This window comes from Chiloscyllium plagiosum, unplaced genomic scaffold, assembly GCF_037043375.1.
Source record: "Chiloscyllium plagiosum isolate Xiang-an unplaced genomic scaffold, Cpla_swu_hap1 HiC_scaffold_10, whole genome shotgun sequence".
NCBI classification, from domain to species: domain Eukaryota; kingdom Metazoa; phylum Chordata; class Chondrichthyes; order Orectolobiformes; family Hemiscylliidae; genus Chiloscyllium; species Chiloscyllium plagiosum.
In genome coordinates this window covers 105837944-105860049 of record NW_028270148.1, presented here as the reverse complement: position 1 = coordinate 105860049, position 22106 = coordinate 105837944, and the positions used below count along the sequence as shown (strand labels likewise).

General features: G+C 44.2%; 1 protein-coding gene and 1 long non-coding RNA gene across 3 annotated transcripts in view; both read right to left on the bottom strand.

The window, feature by feature from the left end:
* The window catches only part of LOC122553071 (uncharacterized), a 40844-nt gene extending 38261 nt beyond the window's left edge, over positions 1 to 2583 (bottom strand). Inside the window, exon 1 of one of the 2 annotated variants that reach the window (XM_087991634.1) lies at positions 2211 to 2583. The gene's annotated coding sequence lies outside the window, so the exon portion shown is untranslated. The remainder of the gene's footprint in view (positions 1 to 2210) is intronic. The other variant, XM_043696554.2, reaches the window with a different exon arrangement.
* Positions 2584 to 12815: 10232 nt separating this feature from the next.
* On the bottom strand, positions 12816 to 21401 carry LOC148149053 (uncharacterized). The gene is made up of 3 exons (XR_015758316.1): positions 21244 to 21401; positions 19587 to 19698; positions 12816 to 17305 (listed from the first exon to the last, which is right to left on the bottom strand). It is a non-coding gene; the product is annotated as an uncharacterized LOC148149053 (long non-coding RNA).
* Positions 21402 to 22106: the final 705 nt, after the last annotated feature.

The following is a 22106-nucleotide window of genomic DNA, read 5'->3' as shown; positions in this document are numbered from 1 at the left end:
ACGAAAACACATCCCTCCCTGATGCACTTAATGCTTTTTATGCTCAGTTTGAGCAGAATGCCAGTGAAACAGGGTCACCTGACCCAACAGTCCTAGACACACCTGTTCCCTCAGTCACCACTGCTGATGTCAGATCAGCTTTCTTGAGAGTGAACCCAGGGAAAGCAACTGGCCCAGATGGAGACCCCAGGCATGCATTCAGCTCCTGTGTGGACCAGCTGATGGAAGTATTTGCTGACATTGTTAACTTCTCCTTGCTACAATCTGAAGTCCACACCTGTTTCAAGATTACCACCATCATCCCAGTTCCAAAGAAAACAGAACAGTACAGCACAGTGCAGTACAGGCCTGTCAGCCCTCGATATTGTGCTGACCTTTTATTCTACTCTAAGATCAAACTAAACTACATACCCTTCATATTACTATCATCCAAGTGCCTAAATATGCAACGTACTTCAACTACTATCACCAGTGGTTCTGACCCCCATAATTATAAATTGCTTCAAAATGTTAGTGATGGCTGACATCAACTCTAGCCTCCCAGCCTACCCCAATTGCTTGCAATTTGCCTACAGACACAAGTCCACAACAGATGCCATTTCCCTAGTCCTACACTCATCCCTGCAACATCTGGATAAAGATACCTACAGCAGGATTCAACTATTGACTACAGCTCTGCCTTCAAAACTATAGTCCCAACCAAACTAAGTTTCAAACTCAGAGACCTAGGCCTCACTCTGCCCTGTGCAACTTCCTAGATCATCTTCCTGACCCATAAACCACAATCAGTGAAGATAGACAACAACTACTCCTCCATGGCAATCCTCAACACCAGCACCCCAAAAAGATGCGCACATAGCCCCCTACTATATTCCCTGTACACTCATGACTGAGTGGCCAAATTTTATCCAAACTCCACCTACAAGTTTGTTGACGACACCACCGTGTTAGGCTGGATATCAAACAATGACGAGGCAGAACGTAGGAAGGAGACAGAATACTTGGCGACATGGAACAAGGATAACAAGTTCTCCCTCAATGTCAGCAAAAATAAAGAATTGATCAGTGACTTCAGGAAGCAGGGAAGAGGGTACGCTCCTAACTACATTAATGCAACTGGAGCGGAGAGGGTTGAGAGTCAAGTTCCTTGGAGTGACAATGACCAATAAGCTGTCCTGGACCACCCACATGGATGCGACAGTCAACAAGGCACAACAACACTTCTTCCTCAGGAGGCTAAGGAAATTCAGTACATCCATAAGTACCCTCACCAACATTTACAGATGCACCATAGAAAGCAATCTATCTGGATGCATCACAGCTTCTACAACAACTGCTCTGCACAAGGCCATAAGAAACGACAGAAAGTTGTGAACACAGGCCAGACTATCATGCAAGCCAACCTCCCATCCATTGACTCCATCTACACTTCTTGTTGCTGCAGAAAGGCAGCCAACATCAAAGATGCCTCCCACCCTGGTTATGATCTCTTCTGTTAGGCAGAAGATATAAAACCTTAAACATATACCGATAGGTTCAAGAACAGTTTCTTCCCCCTGACTGCTAAATAGACCTTTCAAATCAAACGCTGGCCTTGCTTTAATACACCTTCTGTGCAACTGTAACTTTGTATACCTCTCTCTGTATGTCCTAGTACACTATGAACTGCCTCTGGTGCACGCAAAACAAAACTTTTCACTATCCTTAGGTACATGTGACAATAATAAATCAAAATCAAGTTGTGTCATGGTGGAATGGGCAAGGGGGCAGGGAGATAGCAGGTGGGCAGTGGCACAGGGGCAGCATGGAGGGAGCAGCGCGATGACCAAAGCGATGCACTGATTAACAGAAAAAATCCACAGAAAATATCCACTGCTGTGGATCCTCCTAGCATCTGGTGCCTCTCTCTTTCCTGCCCTCATCCTTCCAAACCGAGTTACTCACACCCCTCCGTAAACAAAGTTGATCTACCTGGAGATGCTACACACAGCTGTCTCCTCTCCCATTACCTGCCGGTTACACATAGACACCCCCGTGGGGCCTTGCCCGGAGTACTCAGGTTTCACACCAAACCCCCGCCCCCCCACTTGCCACAGCACCGCCCCCCGCCTCAGCCCCGAGGGGATTCGGGGAAGGCTGAGCCCCGACCGAACGCGATTGCCTTCATCAGCAGCTCGAACATGAGCAGACTGCTTCCCGGACAGACTGACCTGCTCTCCGGTTCTCTCTCCCAAAGGTCTGGGCGGTAGACAGACCGAGGAAACAAGGGGGGGGGGGGTGGGCAAGTGTGCCGATGATGGGCCGAGTGGAGGTGTCGGGGGTCGCTGCAGTGCCCGGAGAGGCAGGTGTAGGTCCGGGAGAGGGGGGTCGGGGCCAGGTGTGGGCCCGAGGGGATGTCTCAGGGGGCCGAAGGTGGTGGTAGCGGACACCGAGGGGTATATTGGGCTCGGTGGGCTGGAGATGGAGGGAGGAAGGCAATTGGGAGGCAGCAGATTATCTCCAAAGCGACTCCCCTGGGCCCTCGATCCGGCGCTCGCGTACTCCCACCTCGCCCCGCCCCCCTCAGCCAAACGGCCGCCCCTCGCGCTCCCCGCCAGCTGTGCGCAGGCGCCCGCCTCGGGCCCGGCAAGGGGCGGAGCGATACCGGTCGCCGGCGTTCGCTTGGCACCGCGACGTGCGCCGAAGCGGTTACGCGCCGTCCCTGGCACTGACGGCATCACGTAGAGCTCACGCATGGCCACGTGTGTCACCGACGGCGCCGTTGTTCACGCATGCGCACCACGGCAGAAACGATGTTTGCAGGTGAATTGTTAATTTTGGCGTCACGCGGGAGCATGTGTCACGTGACAGGGCCTGCCACCTCCCTGTCTCTTGTGGCACAGTGATAGCGTCTCTATCTCTGAGCCAGGAGGCCCCAGTTCAAGGCCCACCTTGCCCTGTATTTGCAGGTTGATGAAGGAAAGAGGTGGATGGGCTTTTGTAGAGCCCTGAGACCATAAGACCAGAAGTTAGGCCATTCAGCCCATCGAGTCTGCTCCACCATTCAGTCATGGCTAATATGTTTCTCAACCCCATTTACTCATTGTCTCCCCACCCTGGAACCCTTGACACTCAAGAACCTATCTGTCTCAGTCTTAAATACACTTAATGACCTGGCTTCCACAGTTTTCTGTGGCAATGAATTCCAGAGATTAAGCACTCCCTGGCTGAACATGTTTCTCCTTATCTCCAACCCAAAAGGTCTTCCTTTTTTCTCTCAGGCTATTGTCTCAGATCCTAGTCTGTCCGATCAATAGAAACATTTCTCAACATTCGGTAGTCTGTATGTTTCAATTAGATCCCCCTCCCCTTCCCTCTAAACTCCATTGACTATAAACCCAGAGTCCTCAAATGCTCCTCGTATGCTAAGCTTTTCATTCCTGGGACCATTCTCTGAACCTCCATTGAACATGGTCCAGGGCCAGGTACATCCTTTCTGAGATATGAGGCCCAAAACTGTGCACTCCAAATGTGGTCTATTCAGAGCCTTATACAGACTAAGAAGTACTTTAAGATGCAAGTCCTCTCAAAATAAATGCCATCATTGCATTTGCCTTCTTAACTACTGACTCAACCTGCAAGTTTACATTGAGAGATTCCTGACTGGAACTCACAAGTCACTCTGCACTTTAGACTTATGACTTTTGTCTCCTTTAGAAAAGTGAGTCATAGAGATGTACAGCATGGAAATAGATCCTTTGGCCAACTCACCCACGATGACCAGACATCATAAATTAATCTAGTCCCATTTACCAACATTTGGCTCATATTCCTCTAAACCCTTCCTATTCATATACCCATCCAGATGCCTCTTAAATGTTGTAATTGTACAGGCCTCCACCATTTCTTCTGGCAGCTCATTCCATACATGCACCACCCTCTGCATGAAAAAGTTGCCCCTTATGTTCCTTATAAATTTTTCCCCTCTCACCCTAAAACTATGTCCTCTAGTTCTGGAATTCTCCCATTCCGGGGGGAAAAAATGGGTATTTATCCTATCCAAGCCCCTCATGATTTTATAAACTTAATGTCATCCCTCAAGTAAAAGCAAATTACTGGGGAAGCTCGGCCTGTCGGAAGCATGTTTTGAAAGAAAGTTAAGAGCTTATCTCTGAGCCAGGAGGCCTGGGTTGAGTTCCCACCTTCACCAGATCAGAGTAATAACATACCCAAACAGATTGGAAAAAGCCCAGACTTGCACACCCTTGCCATCCAATCTTTGTCAATATTTTCAACGGATAAAACTGAATAAATTGAAACAAACAAAATATATTTATGGTCTGCCTGGTTATCAATCTCCATCTCACGTAGACTCCAGAACCATCCCTGCTAGATTTGCAGCCCTCTTGGGGACAACAGTTATGTCCTGGGGAATGGTAAGATATTACTAATTACATAAAAGAAACCATCGGCAAATAGACTGGTGTATGTTGTGGTTGTGCTCACAGGTACCATCTGAGCTGCTTTCTGTAGCTTCAGTGCTGGAAAATGGGATTAGAATAGAGGGATGTTTGATGAACATGATGGGCTGAAGGCCCTGATCCTGTGCTATAAAAACTCTATGACTCAATCCTTCTTATTGGTATTAGTTTAAGTTATTGATTCCTAAATGAGAAGAAATGTCCACACCAAATATTTGTCAGAAGTGAGGTTCAGTTGTTGTTGAAAAATATATGGTTATTTATTAGTTAATAGCTAATGATATTGCATCTGAGCTCATGAGAGTCTCTTTTGAAACGTCAGGCTGGATGTAAGAGTATGAACACACACCTGTTCAGAGGAAGGGTCACTGGACATGAAACGTTTACTATGATTTTTCTCCACAGTTGCTGCCAGACCTGCTTTTTTTGCTTCTGATGTTTCTGATTTACAGCATTCACAGTTCTTTCAGTTTTTAGGTACACATAACCTTTGAGTAAGATAGAAATCGCACTGGAAAATTGATGAACTCTTCCCAGGAACAGTACTTGATCCCCTGATGGGTGGATCTTCTCTTGTGCCAGTTAACCCTTTCAGTTGTTAACTATCAAATGCAACATAGGCTATGAGACAGCCCAATCTGCTACTTTATAATTCTCATGAATGGTATGTGAGAATTTATTGAACCAAGCCTGACAACACCTGATCCATTGGAGGTTATACAAATTCCAAAGTACAGTGAACCTTTCACTCTTATTCTGTAAGTTAAAGAAACTAGCATTTTGCAACCTGTTGTAATTATTTATGCACTGATATATTCATTATTGTGTTATACTTAGTTTTATTATTTTATACTATTTATAATTATTTAATAAATTATGATTACTTGTTTGATTTGAATTGACATCATGATTTTTCAATAAGTCAACTATATATAACACACAAGCACCCTTAATTATAGTTAGTGTAATTTAGGGAAAGCAATGAAAAGCATACGGACAAGGGATTGAATGGTCTTCTGTAACAATTCCACAATCAGAATTAAATGGTCCTATTTTAAAGAGTGTCCAAAAGCAAGGAGACCCGGGGATGCACATGTACAAAGTTTTCAATGTGGCAGCATAAATTGACAAAGCCTTTGAAAAAGCATATTGGACCCCCCCATTATTTTATTGATGTTAAGCGGTTTGTTGTAGGACTGGAACAGATCACGCAAGGGAGAGGAGAGGCCTTGAGGGAATTGTAAAATTATAACATTGAAGCTTTGCCAGATCGGGAGCAAACACAGAGGTGATGGAGAGTGGGATTTGATGCAAGTTACAATATAGGTGTTGCACTGCTTTCTTGTCCGCTCTTATCTTGTTACCTTAAGAAACAGATGACACAAAGCACTTTCACGTCTTAATTGAGACATCATTGCCATGGTTTCCATTTGAGCGCTACTTTGTGATGCTTCACTTGTGTTTGTATGTAATTTTTATTTTTAATTATTCCATTCCATTATTACATTTACATAAAAGTGTCAAGGGGAATGGAATATAAATGTGGGGAAGTTTCACTGCAGCTCATATAGGGCATTTGTGAGTCAACATCTGGAGTGCTCTGAACAGTTTTGATCCTACTTTAGATAATTGCTTTAGAAGCAGTTCAGAGAAGGTTCACTTGACTTACTTCTGATCGTCTAAGGAGCTATCATATTAAGAAAGGGAAGGTATTAAGTGTAAGCCATGGCCTAGTGGTATTTTCGCTGGACTGTTAATCTAGGGATCCAGAAAATGTTCGGGGGAGCCGGATTTGAATCACGCCATGGCAGAGTAGAAATAGAGTTCAATAAATATCTGGAATTAAAGAGTCTAATGATGACCAGGAATGCATTGCTGATTGTTGGGGGAAAAAAAAATCACCTGATTCACTAATGTACTTTAGGGAAGGACACTGCCATGATTACTGTGACTCCAGACCCACAGCAATGTGGTTAATCTTAATTGCTCTCTTGGATGAGCAATAAATGCTGGCCTAGCCAGCGATGTCCTCTTCCAGTGAAGGAATAAAAAAGAAGAAAGGTAGAACAAGGTGAGAGTTTAGAAGAATGAGAGGGAATCTCATTGAAACACGTAACATCTTAAGGGCACTAATAGGATGGGTGTTTCCTCCCGTAGAACATAGTTTAAGAATAAGAAGTCTCCCCTTTAAGACGGATGTAAGGAGAAGTTTTTGTTCTCTTAAGTGGTCATTAGAATGTGGAATTGTCTAGAATGTAACGCATCTGAGTCATTGATTTAAATTCAGGTTGAATCAGATGATGTCGCATATGGGCTTGAAAGAGATAATACTGAGTACCATAAGCACTACCACAATAATGAAGTCACATAGCCTTCAGGAACAACAGCTTTGGATATTAAAGGAGTGAGACCTAACATCTGGATTCTTGTCAAATTCATTGTAACAATGTCTATCATGTTAATGTAACCTGTAATCAGCTGCTAACCAGCAATATACTGCATCTTGTTAACTACCAGGGATTCTATTACTTAGACTAGGATGTGGTTTTCCTCAATCACACGACACCAAACAAGCCATGTATTTTCCTGCATTTAGAGACAGTAACCTTTGTCTTGAGCCTCAGCACATACAGAATAGTGACTTGACATGGTCATGTGTTGCGGTGAGCTGCCATATGGATTTGGTTCGACTGCTCATCCAATACATGTGAGCTGTGGGAGATTCAGACTCAGCTTGAAGTCATCTGCTCATACAGCACAATCAGCAGGGAAGAGTTCAAGAAAGAACCTGCCAGAAGAAGCCCCGGATGCAGTCGACAATGAAGAAGAGTGTGTCACTGAATCATAGTTTGGACATGGTGAGAGGTGCCCTACAACAGCAGCTTCCTGGAGAAGGAGAGCTAATAGCTCCAAAGCTGCTAACAGGTTGCATCGCTCAGAGATTTTTCAATACGCTATGTCGAAACATTTTTAAAATCTTCATGGAATCGAATGCCAAGTCGATACATGAGAACCAGTTCAAGATCAGAGCGTGTGTGCAGACTTAAATCACACTTAGCAACAAGTCTCATTTCTCCAACCAATCTATTCAGTTCTTGAAATACATTGTTAACCATGAAGGTATATTGGGGATCCTCAGTTAATGAACGCCTTCGTCTCCCACTCCAAAGTCGGTCCAGAATCTAAATGAGTTGGTGGAAATTTTGTCTCAGTTGGCAACTACTGGAACTCCTTTGGGACAACTCCTTAAAAAGGTTCAAGGAAGGTGTTGGAACCCAAACCAAAAGCATGCTTCGCAGAGAATCAAGAGAATTATGATGTTCATATAATCCATTACAATACAACTTTTCCAACCATGATAGCAGCTACAGGATTTGGAGGAGAGCTGTTCCAGGAGTTGCGAACTGGCCTCTTATGCATCCTGAGTATAGTTAAAAATCACACAGTTGAGGAATCACCTGATGAAGGAGCAGCGCTTGGAAAGCTAGTGCTTCCAAATAAACCTGTTGGACCATAACCTGGTGTTGTGTGAATTTTAACTTTGTCCACCCCAGTCCAACACTGACACCTCCAAATCATGGGTATAATCAGACACAGAAAAATACAACAATTTGGAAGGTTTTGGACAGGTGCCACAGAAAAGATTGGAGTCAATGGTTAAGCCACATAAAGATGATGGTTTCAGTCTTATTGACTTCAGAAAACTTTTCAAGCTGTACAATATTACTAATGTACATTTATTTAGAAAAATTGTAAAATTTAGTAAACGTAATCTGGAAATTACATAAAATAAAATTCTTGAAATTTGTTTACGCTAGAACTTCTAATATTTGACATTACAACTCTTGATTATTTTTACAGAATTTCATGCACTGTCCACTAGAGGTCAGACTGCTGCTATTGTTAAGAGAAACAATTGTGTCGGTTGTCATTTTATTGTCCAGAATAATTTGCAGGCAGCATTGATGTCCTGATGTCTTGATGTCCTGTTGATATTGAATTAACACAAAATATTGGTGTAGCATTGTTCTGAATGTAATAATTTGTTCTGTTTCATATAGACAATGACAACATCATTACTAACTTACAAAGGCTTTATGTTCTCTGACCTGTGGTCATCTCCCCCACCAGTTGCCCCTATCCTGAACAACTCTATCCACTCCTGATTGACTATCATCCATCTGATTGATCCCCCTAACCATCTGATGAAGGGCTTTTGCCCAAAATGTTGATTCTCCTGCTCCTCGGATGATGTCTGACCTGCTGCGCTTTTCCTACGCCACACTCTCGACTCTGATCTCCAGCATCACTTTCTCCTGTCAAAAATATTGCACTATGACGTTTTGCAGCCATGCTGAGAGTGATACTCTGCTGTGTTTCAGAATTTAGGCAGTGGTTCCGAATGCTCCAGAGATATAGAGGCAGATGAGGATGTTCAAGTCAGAGTCTTGGTTGAATAATTTAAGCATAAGGGGAAAAAAGAATAGAAAGATAAAGCTTAAAAAAAGAGTCCATCAGACTTGAGCCAGCTCATCACTATCAACAAAGCCTTTGCTGCCACATCTCTTCTGCCGCCGACTCCACTGGACCCAACCAATGTCAAAGTTGTTGATTCTCAGGTGCCATCTTTTGCTGGTGGGCCGATTCCCCTCCACCACAGTCCTGTCACCACCTGCGCTGGATCCAACAACATCGGAGTCACATCTCTCGGTGCTGGGCCCGCTCAAGGTCCATTCTGGACTGGCTGTGCACTGGGCCTGGTTGAAATCTGCACTCGGCCTGCTCCATGTCCTGGCTCAGCCCGTTCCAGGTTCTCCCTCAAACCACTCCAGGTCCACCCTTGGCCTGTTCCAGGTACCCCCTTAATCCACTCCAGGTTCACCCACGGCCTGTTCCAAGTTCCCCCTCAAACCACTCCAGGTCCACCCTCGGCCTGTTCCAGGTACCCCCTTAATCCACTCCAGGTTCACCCACGACCTGTTTCAGGTTCCCCCTCAAACCACCCTTGGTCTGTTCCAGCTACCCCCTTAATCCACTCCAGGTCCATCCTCAGCCTGCTCCAGGGTCACCCTCAAACCACACCAGATCCACCCTTGGCCCACTCCAGGTTCCCCCTCAATCCACTCCAGGTCCGCACTCAGCTTGATCCACGTTCCCCCTCAAACTACTCCAGATTCCCCCCCAAACTACTCTTGCTCCATCCTCAGCCTGCTCCAGGTTCACCCTCAAACCACTCCAGGTCCACCCTTGACACACTCCAGGTTCCTCCTCAATCCACTCCAGGTCCATTCTCGGCCTGCTCCAGTTCCTCGCTTGGCCCATTCCAGGTCCCTGCTTGTTCTCCTCCAGGTCTGCACTGGCTCACACTCATCCGTGCACAAGTGAGTGAGATCCAGAAAGAAAAGAAAAGCACTGCTCCGCCGCCATCTTAGATATTGAAGATGAAATTCTTTGTCGCCAACAATGTCAGCTCGATCAACTGGGAAAAAGAGTATATGAGGATCAGGATCTCAAACTCAAGATTAACATTGTTGTTTGCTGGCAGCAGTGATATAGAGATGTACAGCACAGAAACAGACACTTGGGTCCAACTTGTCCAGACAGATGGTGGTGGTGGAGGGTTGTTTTTCAGACTGGAGGCGTATGACCAGTGGAGTGCCACAAGGATCGGTGCTGGGCCCTCTACTTTTTGTCATTTACATAAATGATTTGGATGCGAGCATAAGAGGTACAGTTAGTAAGTTTACAGATGACACCAAAATTGGAGATGTAGTGGACAGCGAAGAGGGTTACCTCAGATTACAACAGGATCCCTACCAGATGGGCCAATGGGCTGAGAAGTGGCAGATGGAGTTTAATTCAGATAAATGCGAGGTGCTGCATTTTGGGAAAACAAATCTTAGCAGGACTTATACACTTAATGGTAAGGTCCTAGAGAGTGTTGCTGAACAAAGAGACCTTGGAGTGCAGGTTCACAGCTCCTTGAAAGTGGAGTCACAGGTAGATAGGATACTGAAGAAGGCGGTTGGTATGCTTTCCTTTATTGGTCAGAGTATTGAGTACAGGAGTTGGGAGGACATGTTGCAGCTGTACAGGACATTGGTTAGGCCACTGTTGGAATATTGCGTGCAATTCTGGTCTCCTTCCTATCGGAAAGATGCTGTGAAACCTGAAAGGGTTCAGAAAAGATTTACAAGGATGTTGCCAGGGTTGGAGGATCTGAGCTACAGGGAGAGGCTGAACAGGCTGGGGCTGTTTTCCCGGGAGCATTGGAGGCTGAGGGGTGACCTTATAGAGGCTTGCAAAATTATGAGGGGCATGGATAGGATAAATAGACAAAGTCTTTTCCCTGGGATAGGGGAGTCCAGGACTAGAGGGCATAGGTTTAGGGTGAGAGGGGAAAGATATAAAAGAGACCTAAGGGGCAACTTTTTCACACGGAGGGTGGTACGTGTATAGAATGAGCTGCCAGAGGATGTGGTGGAGGCTGGTACAATTACAACATTTGCAAGGCATTTGGATGGGTATATGAATAGGAAGGATTTGGAGGGATATGGGCCGGGTGCTGGGAGGTGGGACTAGATTGGGTTGGGATATCTGGTCGGCATGGACGGATTGGACCGAAGGGTCCTTTTACATGCTGTACATCTCTATGACTCTAAATCTAGGAGAAAGTGAGGTCTGTACATGTTGGCAAGTCAGAGTCGAAAAGTGTGGCAATGGAAAAACACAACAGGTCAGACAGCATCGGAGGAGCAGAGGAGTCGATGTTTCGGGCATAAGCCCTTCATCAGGAAGGTGGAGGGGAAGGGAAGCTGGGAGATAAATAGTCGGAAGGGGTGGGGGTGAGGTGGGGCTGGGGCTGGGGAAAGGTGGGTGGGAAGACAATAGGTGGATGCAGGTGGAGGGTAATTGTGATAGGTCAGTGGGGAGAGTGGAGTGGATAGGTGGAAAGGAAGATGGACAGGTCAAGAGAGCAGTGCCGATTTGGCAGGTTGGATCTGGAATGAGGTGGGGGGAGGGGAGATTTGGAAAGTTGATGTTAATGTTGGTTGGAGGGAAGATGGCGCCTTCTTCCTCCAGTTGGCGGGCGGCTTTGATTTAGCGGTGGAGGAGGCCCAAGACTTGTATGTCCTTGGGGAAGTAGTAGGGGGAAGTGAAGTGGTTGGCCACAGGGTGATGGGGTTGTTTGGTCTGTGTGTCACAGAAATGTTCCCTGAACCGCTCCACGAGTTGGTGTCCTGTCTGATTTGCTAGCATTTGGCCCATATCTCTCTCAGCCCTTGCTTAAATATACCCAACCGGATGCCTTTTAAATGTTGCAATTGTACCAGCCTCCACCACTTCTTTTGGCAGATCATTCTATACACATACCATCCTCTGTGTAAAAAGTTGCCCCATAGGTCCATTTTAAATCTTTCCCCTGTTACCTTAAACCTATGCCCCCTAGTTTTGGACTCCCCCACTCCAGGGGAAAGACCTTGACTGTTTACCCTATCCATGTCCCTCATGATTTTATAAACCTCTATAATGCCATCCCTCAGCCACTGTGGGAAAAATAGCCCCAGTCTATTCAGCCTCTCCATGTAGCTCAAACCCTCCAACCTTCGCAACATTGTTGTAAATCTTTTCTGAACCCTTTCAAGTTTCACAACATCCTTCCTATAGCAGGGAGACCAGAATTGAATGCAGTTTTCCAAAAGTGGCCTAACCAATATCCTAAACAGCTGCAACATGACCTCCCAACTCCTTTACTGACTAATAAAGGCAAGCATACCAAACGTCTTCTTCACTATCCTATCTACCTGTGACTCCACTTTCAAGGAGCTATGAACCTGCACTCCAAGGTCTTGGCTTGGAGTTTTGGACAACCTACAGCAGTAAACAGTGCGTACTCTAAGTTTGGTGACAAGAAAGACGATCCTTCAGCAGTGTCCTCTTCAGAGAAAAGGTGTCAAATCTCTAAACACTCGAAATAGACATACTCAAATATGTTTCCGTGTGTATTTCTTTAATATCCTGGTCATGATTCATAAAATGAGAAGATGGTCAGCATTTGGTTGTCATGATGTGGAGGAGCTGGTGTTGCTATAAATCCTGTGTCATGCGATCTTGTACTCCACAACCACCTGATAAAGGAGTAGCACTCCGTAAGCTAGTGCTTCAAAATAAACCTGTTGGATTAAACCTGGTGTTGTGTAATTTCTAGAATTTGGTTGCACGTTGTAGCTTGGCAATGCTTACTCAGAATGTGACTGATAGCAGAGGGAATCCTACACCATCGGGGGTATTTAATGGAGGGGTCGGTGTCTCACCCCCTGGGTAAAGAGAAACCTCACGAAAAGCAGTGCAACATATGAATGCCACCTCTAGATGGCGCATTGTGGGTACAAAACAGTCGAGTGAATATTGTCCAGTGCTTTTCACTGTGCTATTTCGAGCCTTTGGAAAATTTAATAAAACAAACTTTTTGGATGTAGCTCTCATAAACATTTAATTGCATCTGTAAGGGTACAAAAATAATGAAATCCTTCGTTATGGGTTCCTTTCCCGGTCGTGACAGTTATTGTTTTTCACGCCTCACAAATCAGAAAGCCCAGTCTCTGAAACTAAGCTGGGATCACTTGAGGTGAGATTTTGCAGAGAAAACACATAGGAGTGTGATTTTAATGTACTTACTACCAACCTCCACTTATCTTCCATTGAATTTGTAATTCTGGTTTCTTCCTCGTTGCTGATAATGATGACTTTCCCTGAATTGTGCCGTGAAGGTATTTCACACCCTGGGGCAATGCAGAGAACACTGGCCCCACCTGGGCATATAGAGGCAGCATCCCTCTTGGCATCTGTAGCATTCACTTCATTTAGGATGCCCCTGCCGTATCCTTTGACAAATGTGGCAGCAGTGGACCTTCTCTGCGATCAAGCACCAAGGACCCTGGTGGCAGTTGTCCCACCTGCCAAGAGTTGCCAAGCAATTGAGAGTTAGAAGCTGTACGCTGCCCAGCAGTGCCACTGGACAGGTGGTGGTGGCTGTCAGTAGTGCACCCATCCGACACTCAGGGTGAGTGATGAATAGTGGAGGGTTCCGTCGTGGGGCTCTTGTTGCAGGCGAGTAATGATTTGACAGCAAAAGGAAATTGCTTCTTCTTAGAGTTTCTGATGAAGGGCTTATGCCTGAAACGTCGATTCTCCTGACCTGCTGTGCTTCTCTAGGGCCACACTCTTCGACTCTGATCTCCAGCACCTGCGGTCTGCATTCTTGCCCTGTTTTTCCAATGCCCAAACTCTTGTCTAGGCACTGAGCTGGAGAACGTCAACAGTAGTGGGATGAGGCCCCTGAACAGACTATCGATTGCCCCACCTTTGAGCCTCCAGCAGCTGCATTATGGGAAGGGAATCCACAGGCCTCCCCACAATATGGGCAGATGTGGGCCTCATGCATAATTAAACTCATCACGGGGCGAGGTGTTAAATTCCATCCCAGTATCTCACAACATCATTGACTATAGTGGGGCACTCCTCCTTCACAAACAATACTTCATGCAGGCCAGCTGTACCCCTCAATCACAGTGCTCGCAGCTCTAGAGTGACCCTTGGCTGCCTTTTATAGCTGGTCTCTGCCCTCCTGTTATGCATTGAAAGGGATCAAAGGAAGGTCATTAATAAAACAGTAGAATGTCACTATTCACTTAACTCTTCATACAGAATCTTAATCTTGCATTGAAATTCTGTGCTTTCCGCCAGAAAGTGAATGGGCATTGCCCAGTGGGTACCCATGCCAGCACATTCAAAACAAAGAGAGCTCACTCCACGTTTTCTATGGATCCAATCCAAGAAGGTCCACTACTCCATAAAGCAGTGTTCTGAACTAATCCTGCAAATTACATTGTTAAGATTCTTTTTGGTTTTGTTTCCCTTGACAGTAATGTAATGCCTGATATTTTAATTCATTTCCATTCAAAACCATCCACTTGCTCAGTGTTAAAATGAGGCAAAAAACAATGACTGAATTAAATAATTAAATAAAAGATGGGGGTATTGTGAAAATGGTGGCCCTTTGAAAGGTGTAGAATTTCTAATTAAAGGTTAGGAGTATGTATTTTGATTCATTCTATGTGGGTATCACTGGCTGCCCCAGCGTTTATTGCCCATCCCTATTTGCCCTGAAGAAGATGGTGGGAAGCTGCCTTTTTAAACTGCTGTGAATCCATTGGCGGAGGAGACCCACAATGATGGTTAGAGAAGTAGTTTCAGGATTTTGACCCAGTGATTGAGAAAGAACATTTCCCAGTCAGGATGGTGAGTGGTTCGGAGGAGACCTTGCAGGCACTGGAATCATATTTTCATTGTAAGAGAAGTAGGAGTAGACCATTTGGCCCATCAAGCCTGCTCTGGCATACATTAAGATCATGGCTGATCTATCTGTCATCTCAGCTCCTCCTACCTGCATTATCCCCATAACCCTTAATTGCCCGACCATGCAAAAACCCATGCAACTGTGTCTTGAATATACTTAATGAAGCTGCCTCTACTGCTTCCTTGGGCAGAGAATTCCCTAGATTCATTACTCTCTGGGAAAAGCAGTTCCTCCTCATCTCTGTCCTAAATATACTCCCCCTAATCCTGAGGCCATGTCCCCTAGTCCTAGTCTCACCCACCAGCGGAAACAACTTGTAGCCTCTATCTTCTCTATCCCTTTCATAATTTTATATGTTTCTATAAGATTCCTTCTCATTCTTCTAAATTCTAGTGAGTACAGTCCTTGGCAGCTCAACCTCTCCTCACAGGGTAACCACCTCATTTCTAGAATCAACCTGGTGGACCTCCTCTGCACTGCCTCCAAAGCCAGTATATCTTTCCCCAAGTGAGGAGACTCACAGGACTGCTGTCCTTGTGCTTCTAAGTGGAAGTGGTTGTGGCTTGGAAGGTATGGGCGAAGGATCATTGGTGAATTTATCTTATAGACAATACATACTGCTGCTACTGAGCATCGGTGGTGGAGGGAATGGAGGTTTGTGGATGTGATGTCAACCAAGTGAACTGCTTTGTCCTGAATGGTATCAGGTTTTTGAGTGTTGTTACAGCTGCATTCATCCAGGCCAGTGAGGAGTCTATCACACTCTTGACTTGTGCCTTATTAGCGAGTTTTGAGAAGATTTGTAGCTCAGGTTGAGGTCCTGGATGTAGGTTTGCTGGCTGAGCTGAAAGGTTGATTTCCAGACGTTTCGTCACCCTACGAGGTAACATGTTCAATGGGCCTCCGGGCGAAGCACTGCTGATGATTCCTACTCTCTATTTATATGTTTGGGTTTCTTTGGGTTGGCGATGTCATTTCCTGTGGTGATGTCATTTCCGGCGGTGATGCCATTTCTTGTTCTTTTTCTCAGAGGGTGGTAGATGGGGTTTAACCCAATGTGTTTGTTGATAGAGTTCCGGTTGGAATGCCATGCTTCTAGGAATTCTCATGCGTGTCTCTGTTTGGCTTGTCCTAGGATGAATGTGTTGTCCCAATCGAAGTGGTGTCCTTCCTTATCTGTATATGAGGATACTAGTGAGAGAGAGTCATGTCGTTTTGTGGTTAGCTGATGTTCATGTATCCTGGTGGTTAATTTTATGCCTGTTTGTCCAATGTAGTGTTTGTTACAGTTCTTGCACAGTATGTTGTAAATGACATTAGTTTTGCTTGTTGTCTGTATAAGGTCTTTCAAGTTTATTCTGCTGTTTTAGTGTGTGGGTGGGTTTGTGGGCTATCATGTTGCCAAGGGATCTGATTGGTCTGGCAGTCATTTCCGAGATGTCTTTGATGTAGGGGAGAGTGGCTAGGGTTTCTGGACGTGTTTTGTCTGCTTGTTTGGGTTTGTTGCTGAGAAATCGGCAGATTGTGTTCATTGGGTACCCATTCTTTTTGAACACACAGTATAGGTGATTTTCCTCTGCTCTGCGTAATTCCTCTGTGCTGCAGTGTGTGTTGGCTCATTGAAATAATGTTCTGATGCAGCTTCGTTTGTGGGTGTTGGGATGATTGCTTCTGTAGTTCAGTATTTGGTCCGTGTGTGTTGTTTTCCTGTAGACGCTGGTTTGAAGTTGCCCATTGGATGTTTGCTCTACTGTGACATTTAGAAATGGCAGTTTGTTGTTGTTTTTCTCCTTTTTAGTGAATTATATGCCAGTAAGGGTATTATTGATTGTCTTGAAGGTTTTCTCTAATTTGTTTTGTTTAGTGATGACAAATAGTGTGCCTTATTGATGGTGGATTGGCTTCGGGGAATCAGAAGGTAAGCTGCAGTATTCCCAGCCTCTTCTCGCCACTGTATATATATGAATCATCCCGTTCTGTGTCATTGTCAAGGAGCCATGGCTAAATCCTCTCTTTTTGGAGATGGTCATTGCCTGACACTTGTGTAGCATGAATGTGACTTGCTGCTTTTCAGCACAAACCTGGTATTGTTCAAGTCTTGCTGCATTTTGATGTGGACAGCTTCAATATCTGATTGACACAAATGGTGCTGAACATTATACCTTCATCAGCAAAGAACCAGCTTCTGACCTTATGGTGGAAGTAAGATCATTGATGAAGCAGCTGAAGATGGTTAGATCAAGGGCATTACCCTCAGGAAGTGCTGCAGAGACGTTCTGGTGCTGAAACGGCTGACTTGAAATGTTCTATGTCATTTGTTCTAAGTACCACAGTCATTTTCCTTTTCACTAAGTATGATTCCAAACAGCAAAGAAGTCCCCCCTACCTCCTGTTTCCCATCGACTCCAGTCTTGCTTGGATTCCTTGTTGCCACAGTTGGTCAAATGCGATATAGGTGTCAAAGGCAGTCACTCTCACTTCATGTCTATGGTGTAAGAACATTTAGTGAAAAAAAATGTTTTAAATCAATAACTGTTAAATAAAGAAAGCACTGGATATTACCAAATGCAGCTGTTTAGATTTAATTTGTAATCTGGCAGGGCACAGTAATGTATGGTTTTTGGTAAGATGTAGTTATGTAAATAAGATTTATAGTTCATGTACACACTATGCTACAATAGAGATTTAAGCTTCACTCAAAACATTTTAATTGGATTTATGCAGTCTTAGGAAAACTAGTAAACCTGTTTTTTTTTTAAAAGCAGCTGCATTAGCCAAAGTTTGTGGTTTAAAAAATATTTGTCCAAAGTGACATTTAATTCAACAATGTGGAGCAGTGCAGTTTATTTTTAGGGCCAAGGCCTCCAGAGAAACTATACAAAATGACTCCCGACTTGCACATCATCCCAGTAAAGTCATTAATGGTTCCCAGTGACAAAGACCAGATGTTGCTTTGTTGATAGATCCCAAATAAACCACATATTTTCCAAAGTAGTTCACAAAGCGTCCTCACCAAAGTTACAAAGTCAATTGTAGGATAAAAGCAAATTAGTGGTTCTGAACAAAGAACATCTGCACAAATTCTGGAAAATAGATGTAGTGTTGTAGATTGTAATTGATTTTTAAAAATATATATTAAATGTGACATTTGAATGATTTATACATTTGTGAAAAAATGTAACATATAAAATCTTTCGAATACAGTGTACCAACCTCTTTATTTTAACGTAGTTTCAGTGATAACTACAGTGAGTGCAATATTTTCTTTATACCACTATGCATTTTTATAAAATGTTATGTATGAGACTGTAATTTAGGATAAAGAAAATGGGGTATTGCGATCTGTTCTGAAGATTATAACAAGCCTGGGTGACATGGCTGTTAAAGATGGAAGGGAGGTTTGAGTGCATGGTTAGAGACAATGGCAGCAGCATCTGTAATTATAGTGGTTAGACTGCTGGTCTCCAAAGCCCCAGGAAATGTTGCGAATATTAGGTTGTACGCAACTATCTATCGAATTCTAAATCAAAAAAGAGTTGAAGCCTTAAGGATAGATAATCAGCATTAATACCTGGATACCAGGCCTATGTGACTCACATTACCACACAGATGGACTTTGAGAGAGGAAAGGTTTCTTAGATAACCGTAAAAATCATTAACAAAGCCGATCCCGGTGAATCTGAGAGAAAAAGAGCTGCCAAAAGTGGAAAGTCATTGCACATGAATGTAGGTTGGAGTTTGTTCACAGTGATGCGACAGCGTGCTACAATGGCACTGCAGCTTTGCTCGATCGCAGTTGCACCAAACAACAGATGTTACAGAATGTCCCAATGAGCTCTGACATGAAAGAAACCCCTCCCAACCTGATATCAGATATGCTGCTGGCTTGATACTGCACCATATAGAGCTGGCGAGCTATGACAGCTTACCAATTCTAGGCATACAGCCCACCACCACTATCATTACACAGCCTTTAGAAATGAATCTGGTGTCCCATTAGAGAGATCATCTAGGCAATCTGTCCACCAACTTAATCTACTCTCAAGGCAGATGAAGAGAGACTTGATAAGCAAAGTAACAGAAGAAAACAATGAGTTGAATTTTAACCCCTCACGAAAATGTGTGGGTGGGCTCTTTGACACTCTAAAACTCTAAAACCCAACATCAACCTGTACCACTGCTGGATTTAATGTATGTGGGACAACGGGTGAAATAAGGTTGACTGATTAAATATTTTAATGATATAATAATTTCGCTTGTGAGGATTTGACCTTTTTTTTAGGAGGTTTTCTTTAAGTGGTGGCTGGTTAGGTCTCCTAAGATCTGGAGCACCTAGCCTTAGTGTGAATGACACAAACTGATTTGCAGTGGGTGAACTACTCAATACCTCTTTCAGGTCTCTGACTTCCAATTCAGAAGCCAATGCCATTTTGACAGAGATCAGCAACATGAGATCTAGACCTGAAATGTTTTCTCCAATCTTACTTTCATAACAGAAATAATCTAGTAATAACATTGAGTTTTCCCCCCACTATTTCGGAAGTGGGACTATTGTCTCATTGTGCATGTTGTGGGAAAGAAGGAGTGGGGAAAGCTCTAGAATTCTGACGATGGTGTTCAGTAACCAGAACTTTAGTTGTTTTTAAAGCTAGACATAGAACCCAGGGAAAAGCTGTATTATGTTAACACCATGACCTGAAAGGCTTATGCCCGAAACATTGATTCTCGGATGCTGCCTGTTGCTTTTCCAGCGCCACACTTTTTACCTCAAAACCTGATGCAGACTGAAAATAGGGCAGGACGGGATGATTTAGGCAGAGATGGATGCAGAGACCTCAGCTGCCTCCTTCACTTCAGGTAATGGCAATGTCCAGGCTCCTGTGATGCAGACAAAAAATACTCACTTTTTGAATATCTTTCCTAGCAAGTGCCAGCTCAGAGATTGGCAAACAAACATACTCCAGAGGAAATATTGAAGAGGATATGGAGAATCAGCAGCCATAAGACTGCAGCAGTTCATAGAATCTTTACAGTGGGGAAGCAGGCCATTTGGCCCATCGAGTCCACACTGACCCTCTGAGGAGTAACCCACCCAACTCCTTGCCCTATTCCTTTAACTCTGCAATCCCCACGACTAATTCGCCTAGCCTGCATACCCTCTGGATGCTGTGGACAATTCAACATGGCCAAACCATATTAGGGACCCGGGTTCGATTCTAGCCTCAGGCGAATGTCTGTGTAGAGTTTGCACATTCTCCCCGTGTCTGCGTGGGTTTCCTCCAGGTAGTCCGGTTTCCTCCCACAGTCCAAAGATGTGCAGTTTAGGTGAATTGGCCATGCTAAATTGCCCATAATGTTCAGGGATGTGCAGGGTACATTAGTCGGGGGTAAATGTAGAATAATAGGGTTGGGGAATGGGTTATTCTTTGGAGGATCACTGTGGACTTATTGGGCTGAATGGCCTGTTTCCACACTGTAGAGATTCTGTGATTCAAACCACCTAACCTGCACATCTCTGGACTGTGGGAGGAAACGCATACAGACACAGGAAGAATGTGCAAACCCCACACAGACAGATGCCCAAGGCTAGAATTGAACCTGGGTCCATAGCACTATGAGGTGGTAGTGCTAACCACTGTGCTACCCCACAATTGGGGGTAGGGTTACAAAAATACAAATTGGGAGCAAGAATAAACAAGATAAGACAGTATAGATACCAATATATTGTTGAGTGCTAACTCAGCTGCAGGCGAGTCACCTGCTAATCCAATCTGCCTGAGAATGTTGAAACAAACATAAAATACTGGAGAAACTCAGCAGGTCTGGTCACACGTGTGGCAAGAGAAACAATAGTTCTGAAAAAGAGCCATACCATACTCGGAATGTTAACTCTGTTTCTCTTTCCACAGACCCATTGAGTTTTTCCAGCATTTGGTGTTTGTTTCAGATATCCAGCATCTGTACTGTTTTGTTTTTATTTGCCTGAGTAGGTTGGTGGATATGCACCAGAAAGTGCTAGCTGTACTGGGCAAGCCTGTGTACAATGGCTCAGCCTGTTGCATTAACATTAAGGCCCATGGAGTCTTTGATAGCCCACAAACACCCGTGTAGCAAATGGTGGGGAAAAGTTACAGCCTCCTCAGTGAAATGCGTACAGCCTCCACATTGATCCCCATTGAAACTGAAGTGTTCAGAAATGCAGCCTGAAATCTGGCTGGGGGAATAGTCTCCAATGTAGTCTCCTCCTTATCCCAGCTCTTGCTCTCTCCTGCATTCCTTGCTGCTCTCCCTCATCCTCCAGCCCCAAAGGCAGCCCTGACAAACCGTTAAAATTGCTCAGCAGTCTGGCACCAACACGCAATTGTTAGCCATAGTCAGAATTCAACCACAGAATACAGAATAAAAGCAGAAAGATTATGATACCTCCTTGTGTACCTCTTCTTCCTTGATCGTTTATTTCCACTTCAGTATAAGGACTTAATCAGAAATTTTGAAGCACTAATAGTTTGTACAGCTAGAGTTAGAGCCTTTTCACAAACTGACTGCTGCCAAAATGTCTTGCAGCGATACAATAGTGTGGAGTTTTTAAATCCAGTTTAATGGTGAAGATTTTGCTTTTTCCTTTGGTGCAGCTATCGAAAGATCCTTTAAAGAGACCGTATGGTCAGTCACATTTATTCAACACACCCCTTGAGTTTTTTTAACCCTTTCAGACATCTGCGTAAAACTTCAAAAATGGCCAAACAGAAAAAAGAGAAAAGAACTCTATCCAGAAGCATGTAAATCATGCAATGTACTGATAAGTGCTTACAAAAATTTATAATACTTTGAATCACTGTATGGAATGCTACAATTATTTTGTTTCTTATTTTCCACATTGTTGAATAAACTGTGTGCAGCAGTGAGGAAAGAAAGAAAATAGAAATCAGCTGAAAGCCCAAAAGGACAAAGTACCATTTAAGTTATATATAGAGTGAATGAGCCCTTTAAATATAATGCTTCTGTGGACCCCTCGGTGCCTGTGTGTGCGTACATGAGCTAGTGCTCTTGCTGATCATTTCCGAGAATCAGATGCTTTGGCAGACCAATTCACACAAGGATCCTGCAATAAGGACCACAGAGTGATTACAGCATAGGAAGCGACTGTTCAGCCCATTGTGTCAGTGCTAGCTCTCCAAATGAGCAACACGCTCAGTACCACTCCCCCACCTCCTTCCTGGAATACTACACATTCTTCCTTTTCAAGCGATAAGGGTTCTATTTAATAACTGGAAAGGGCATTCAAA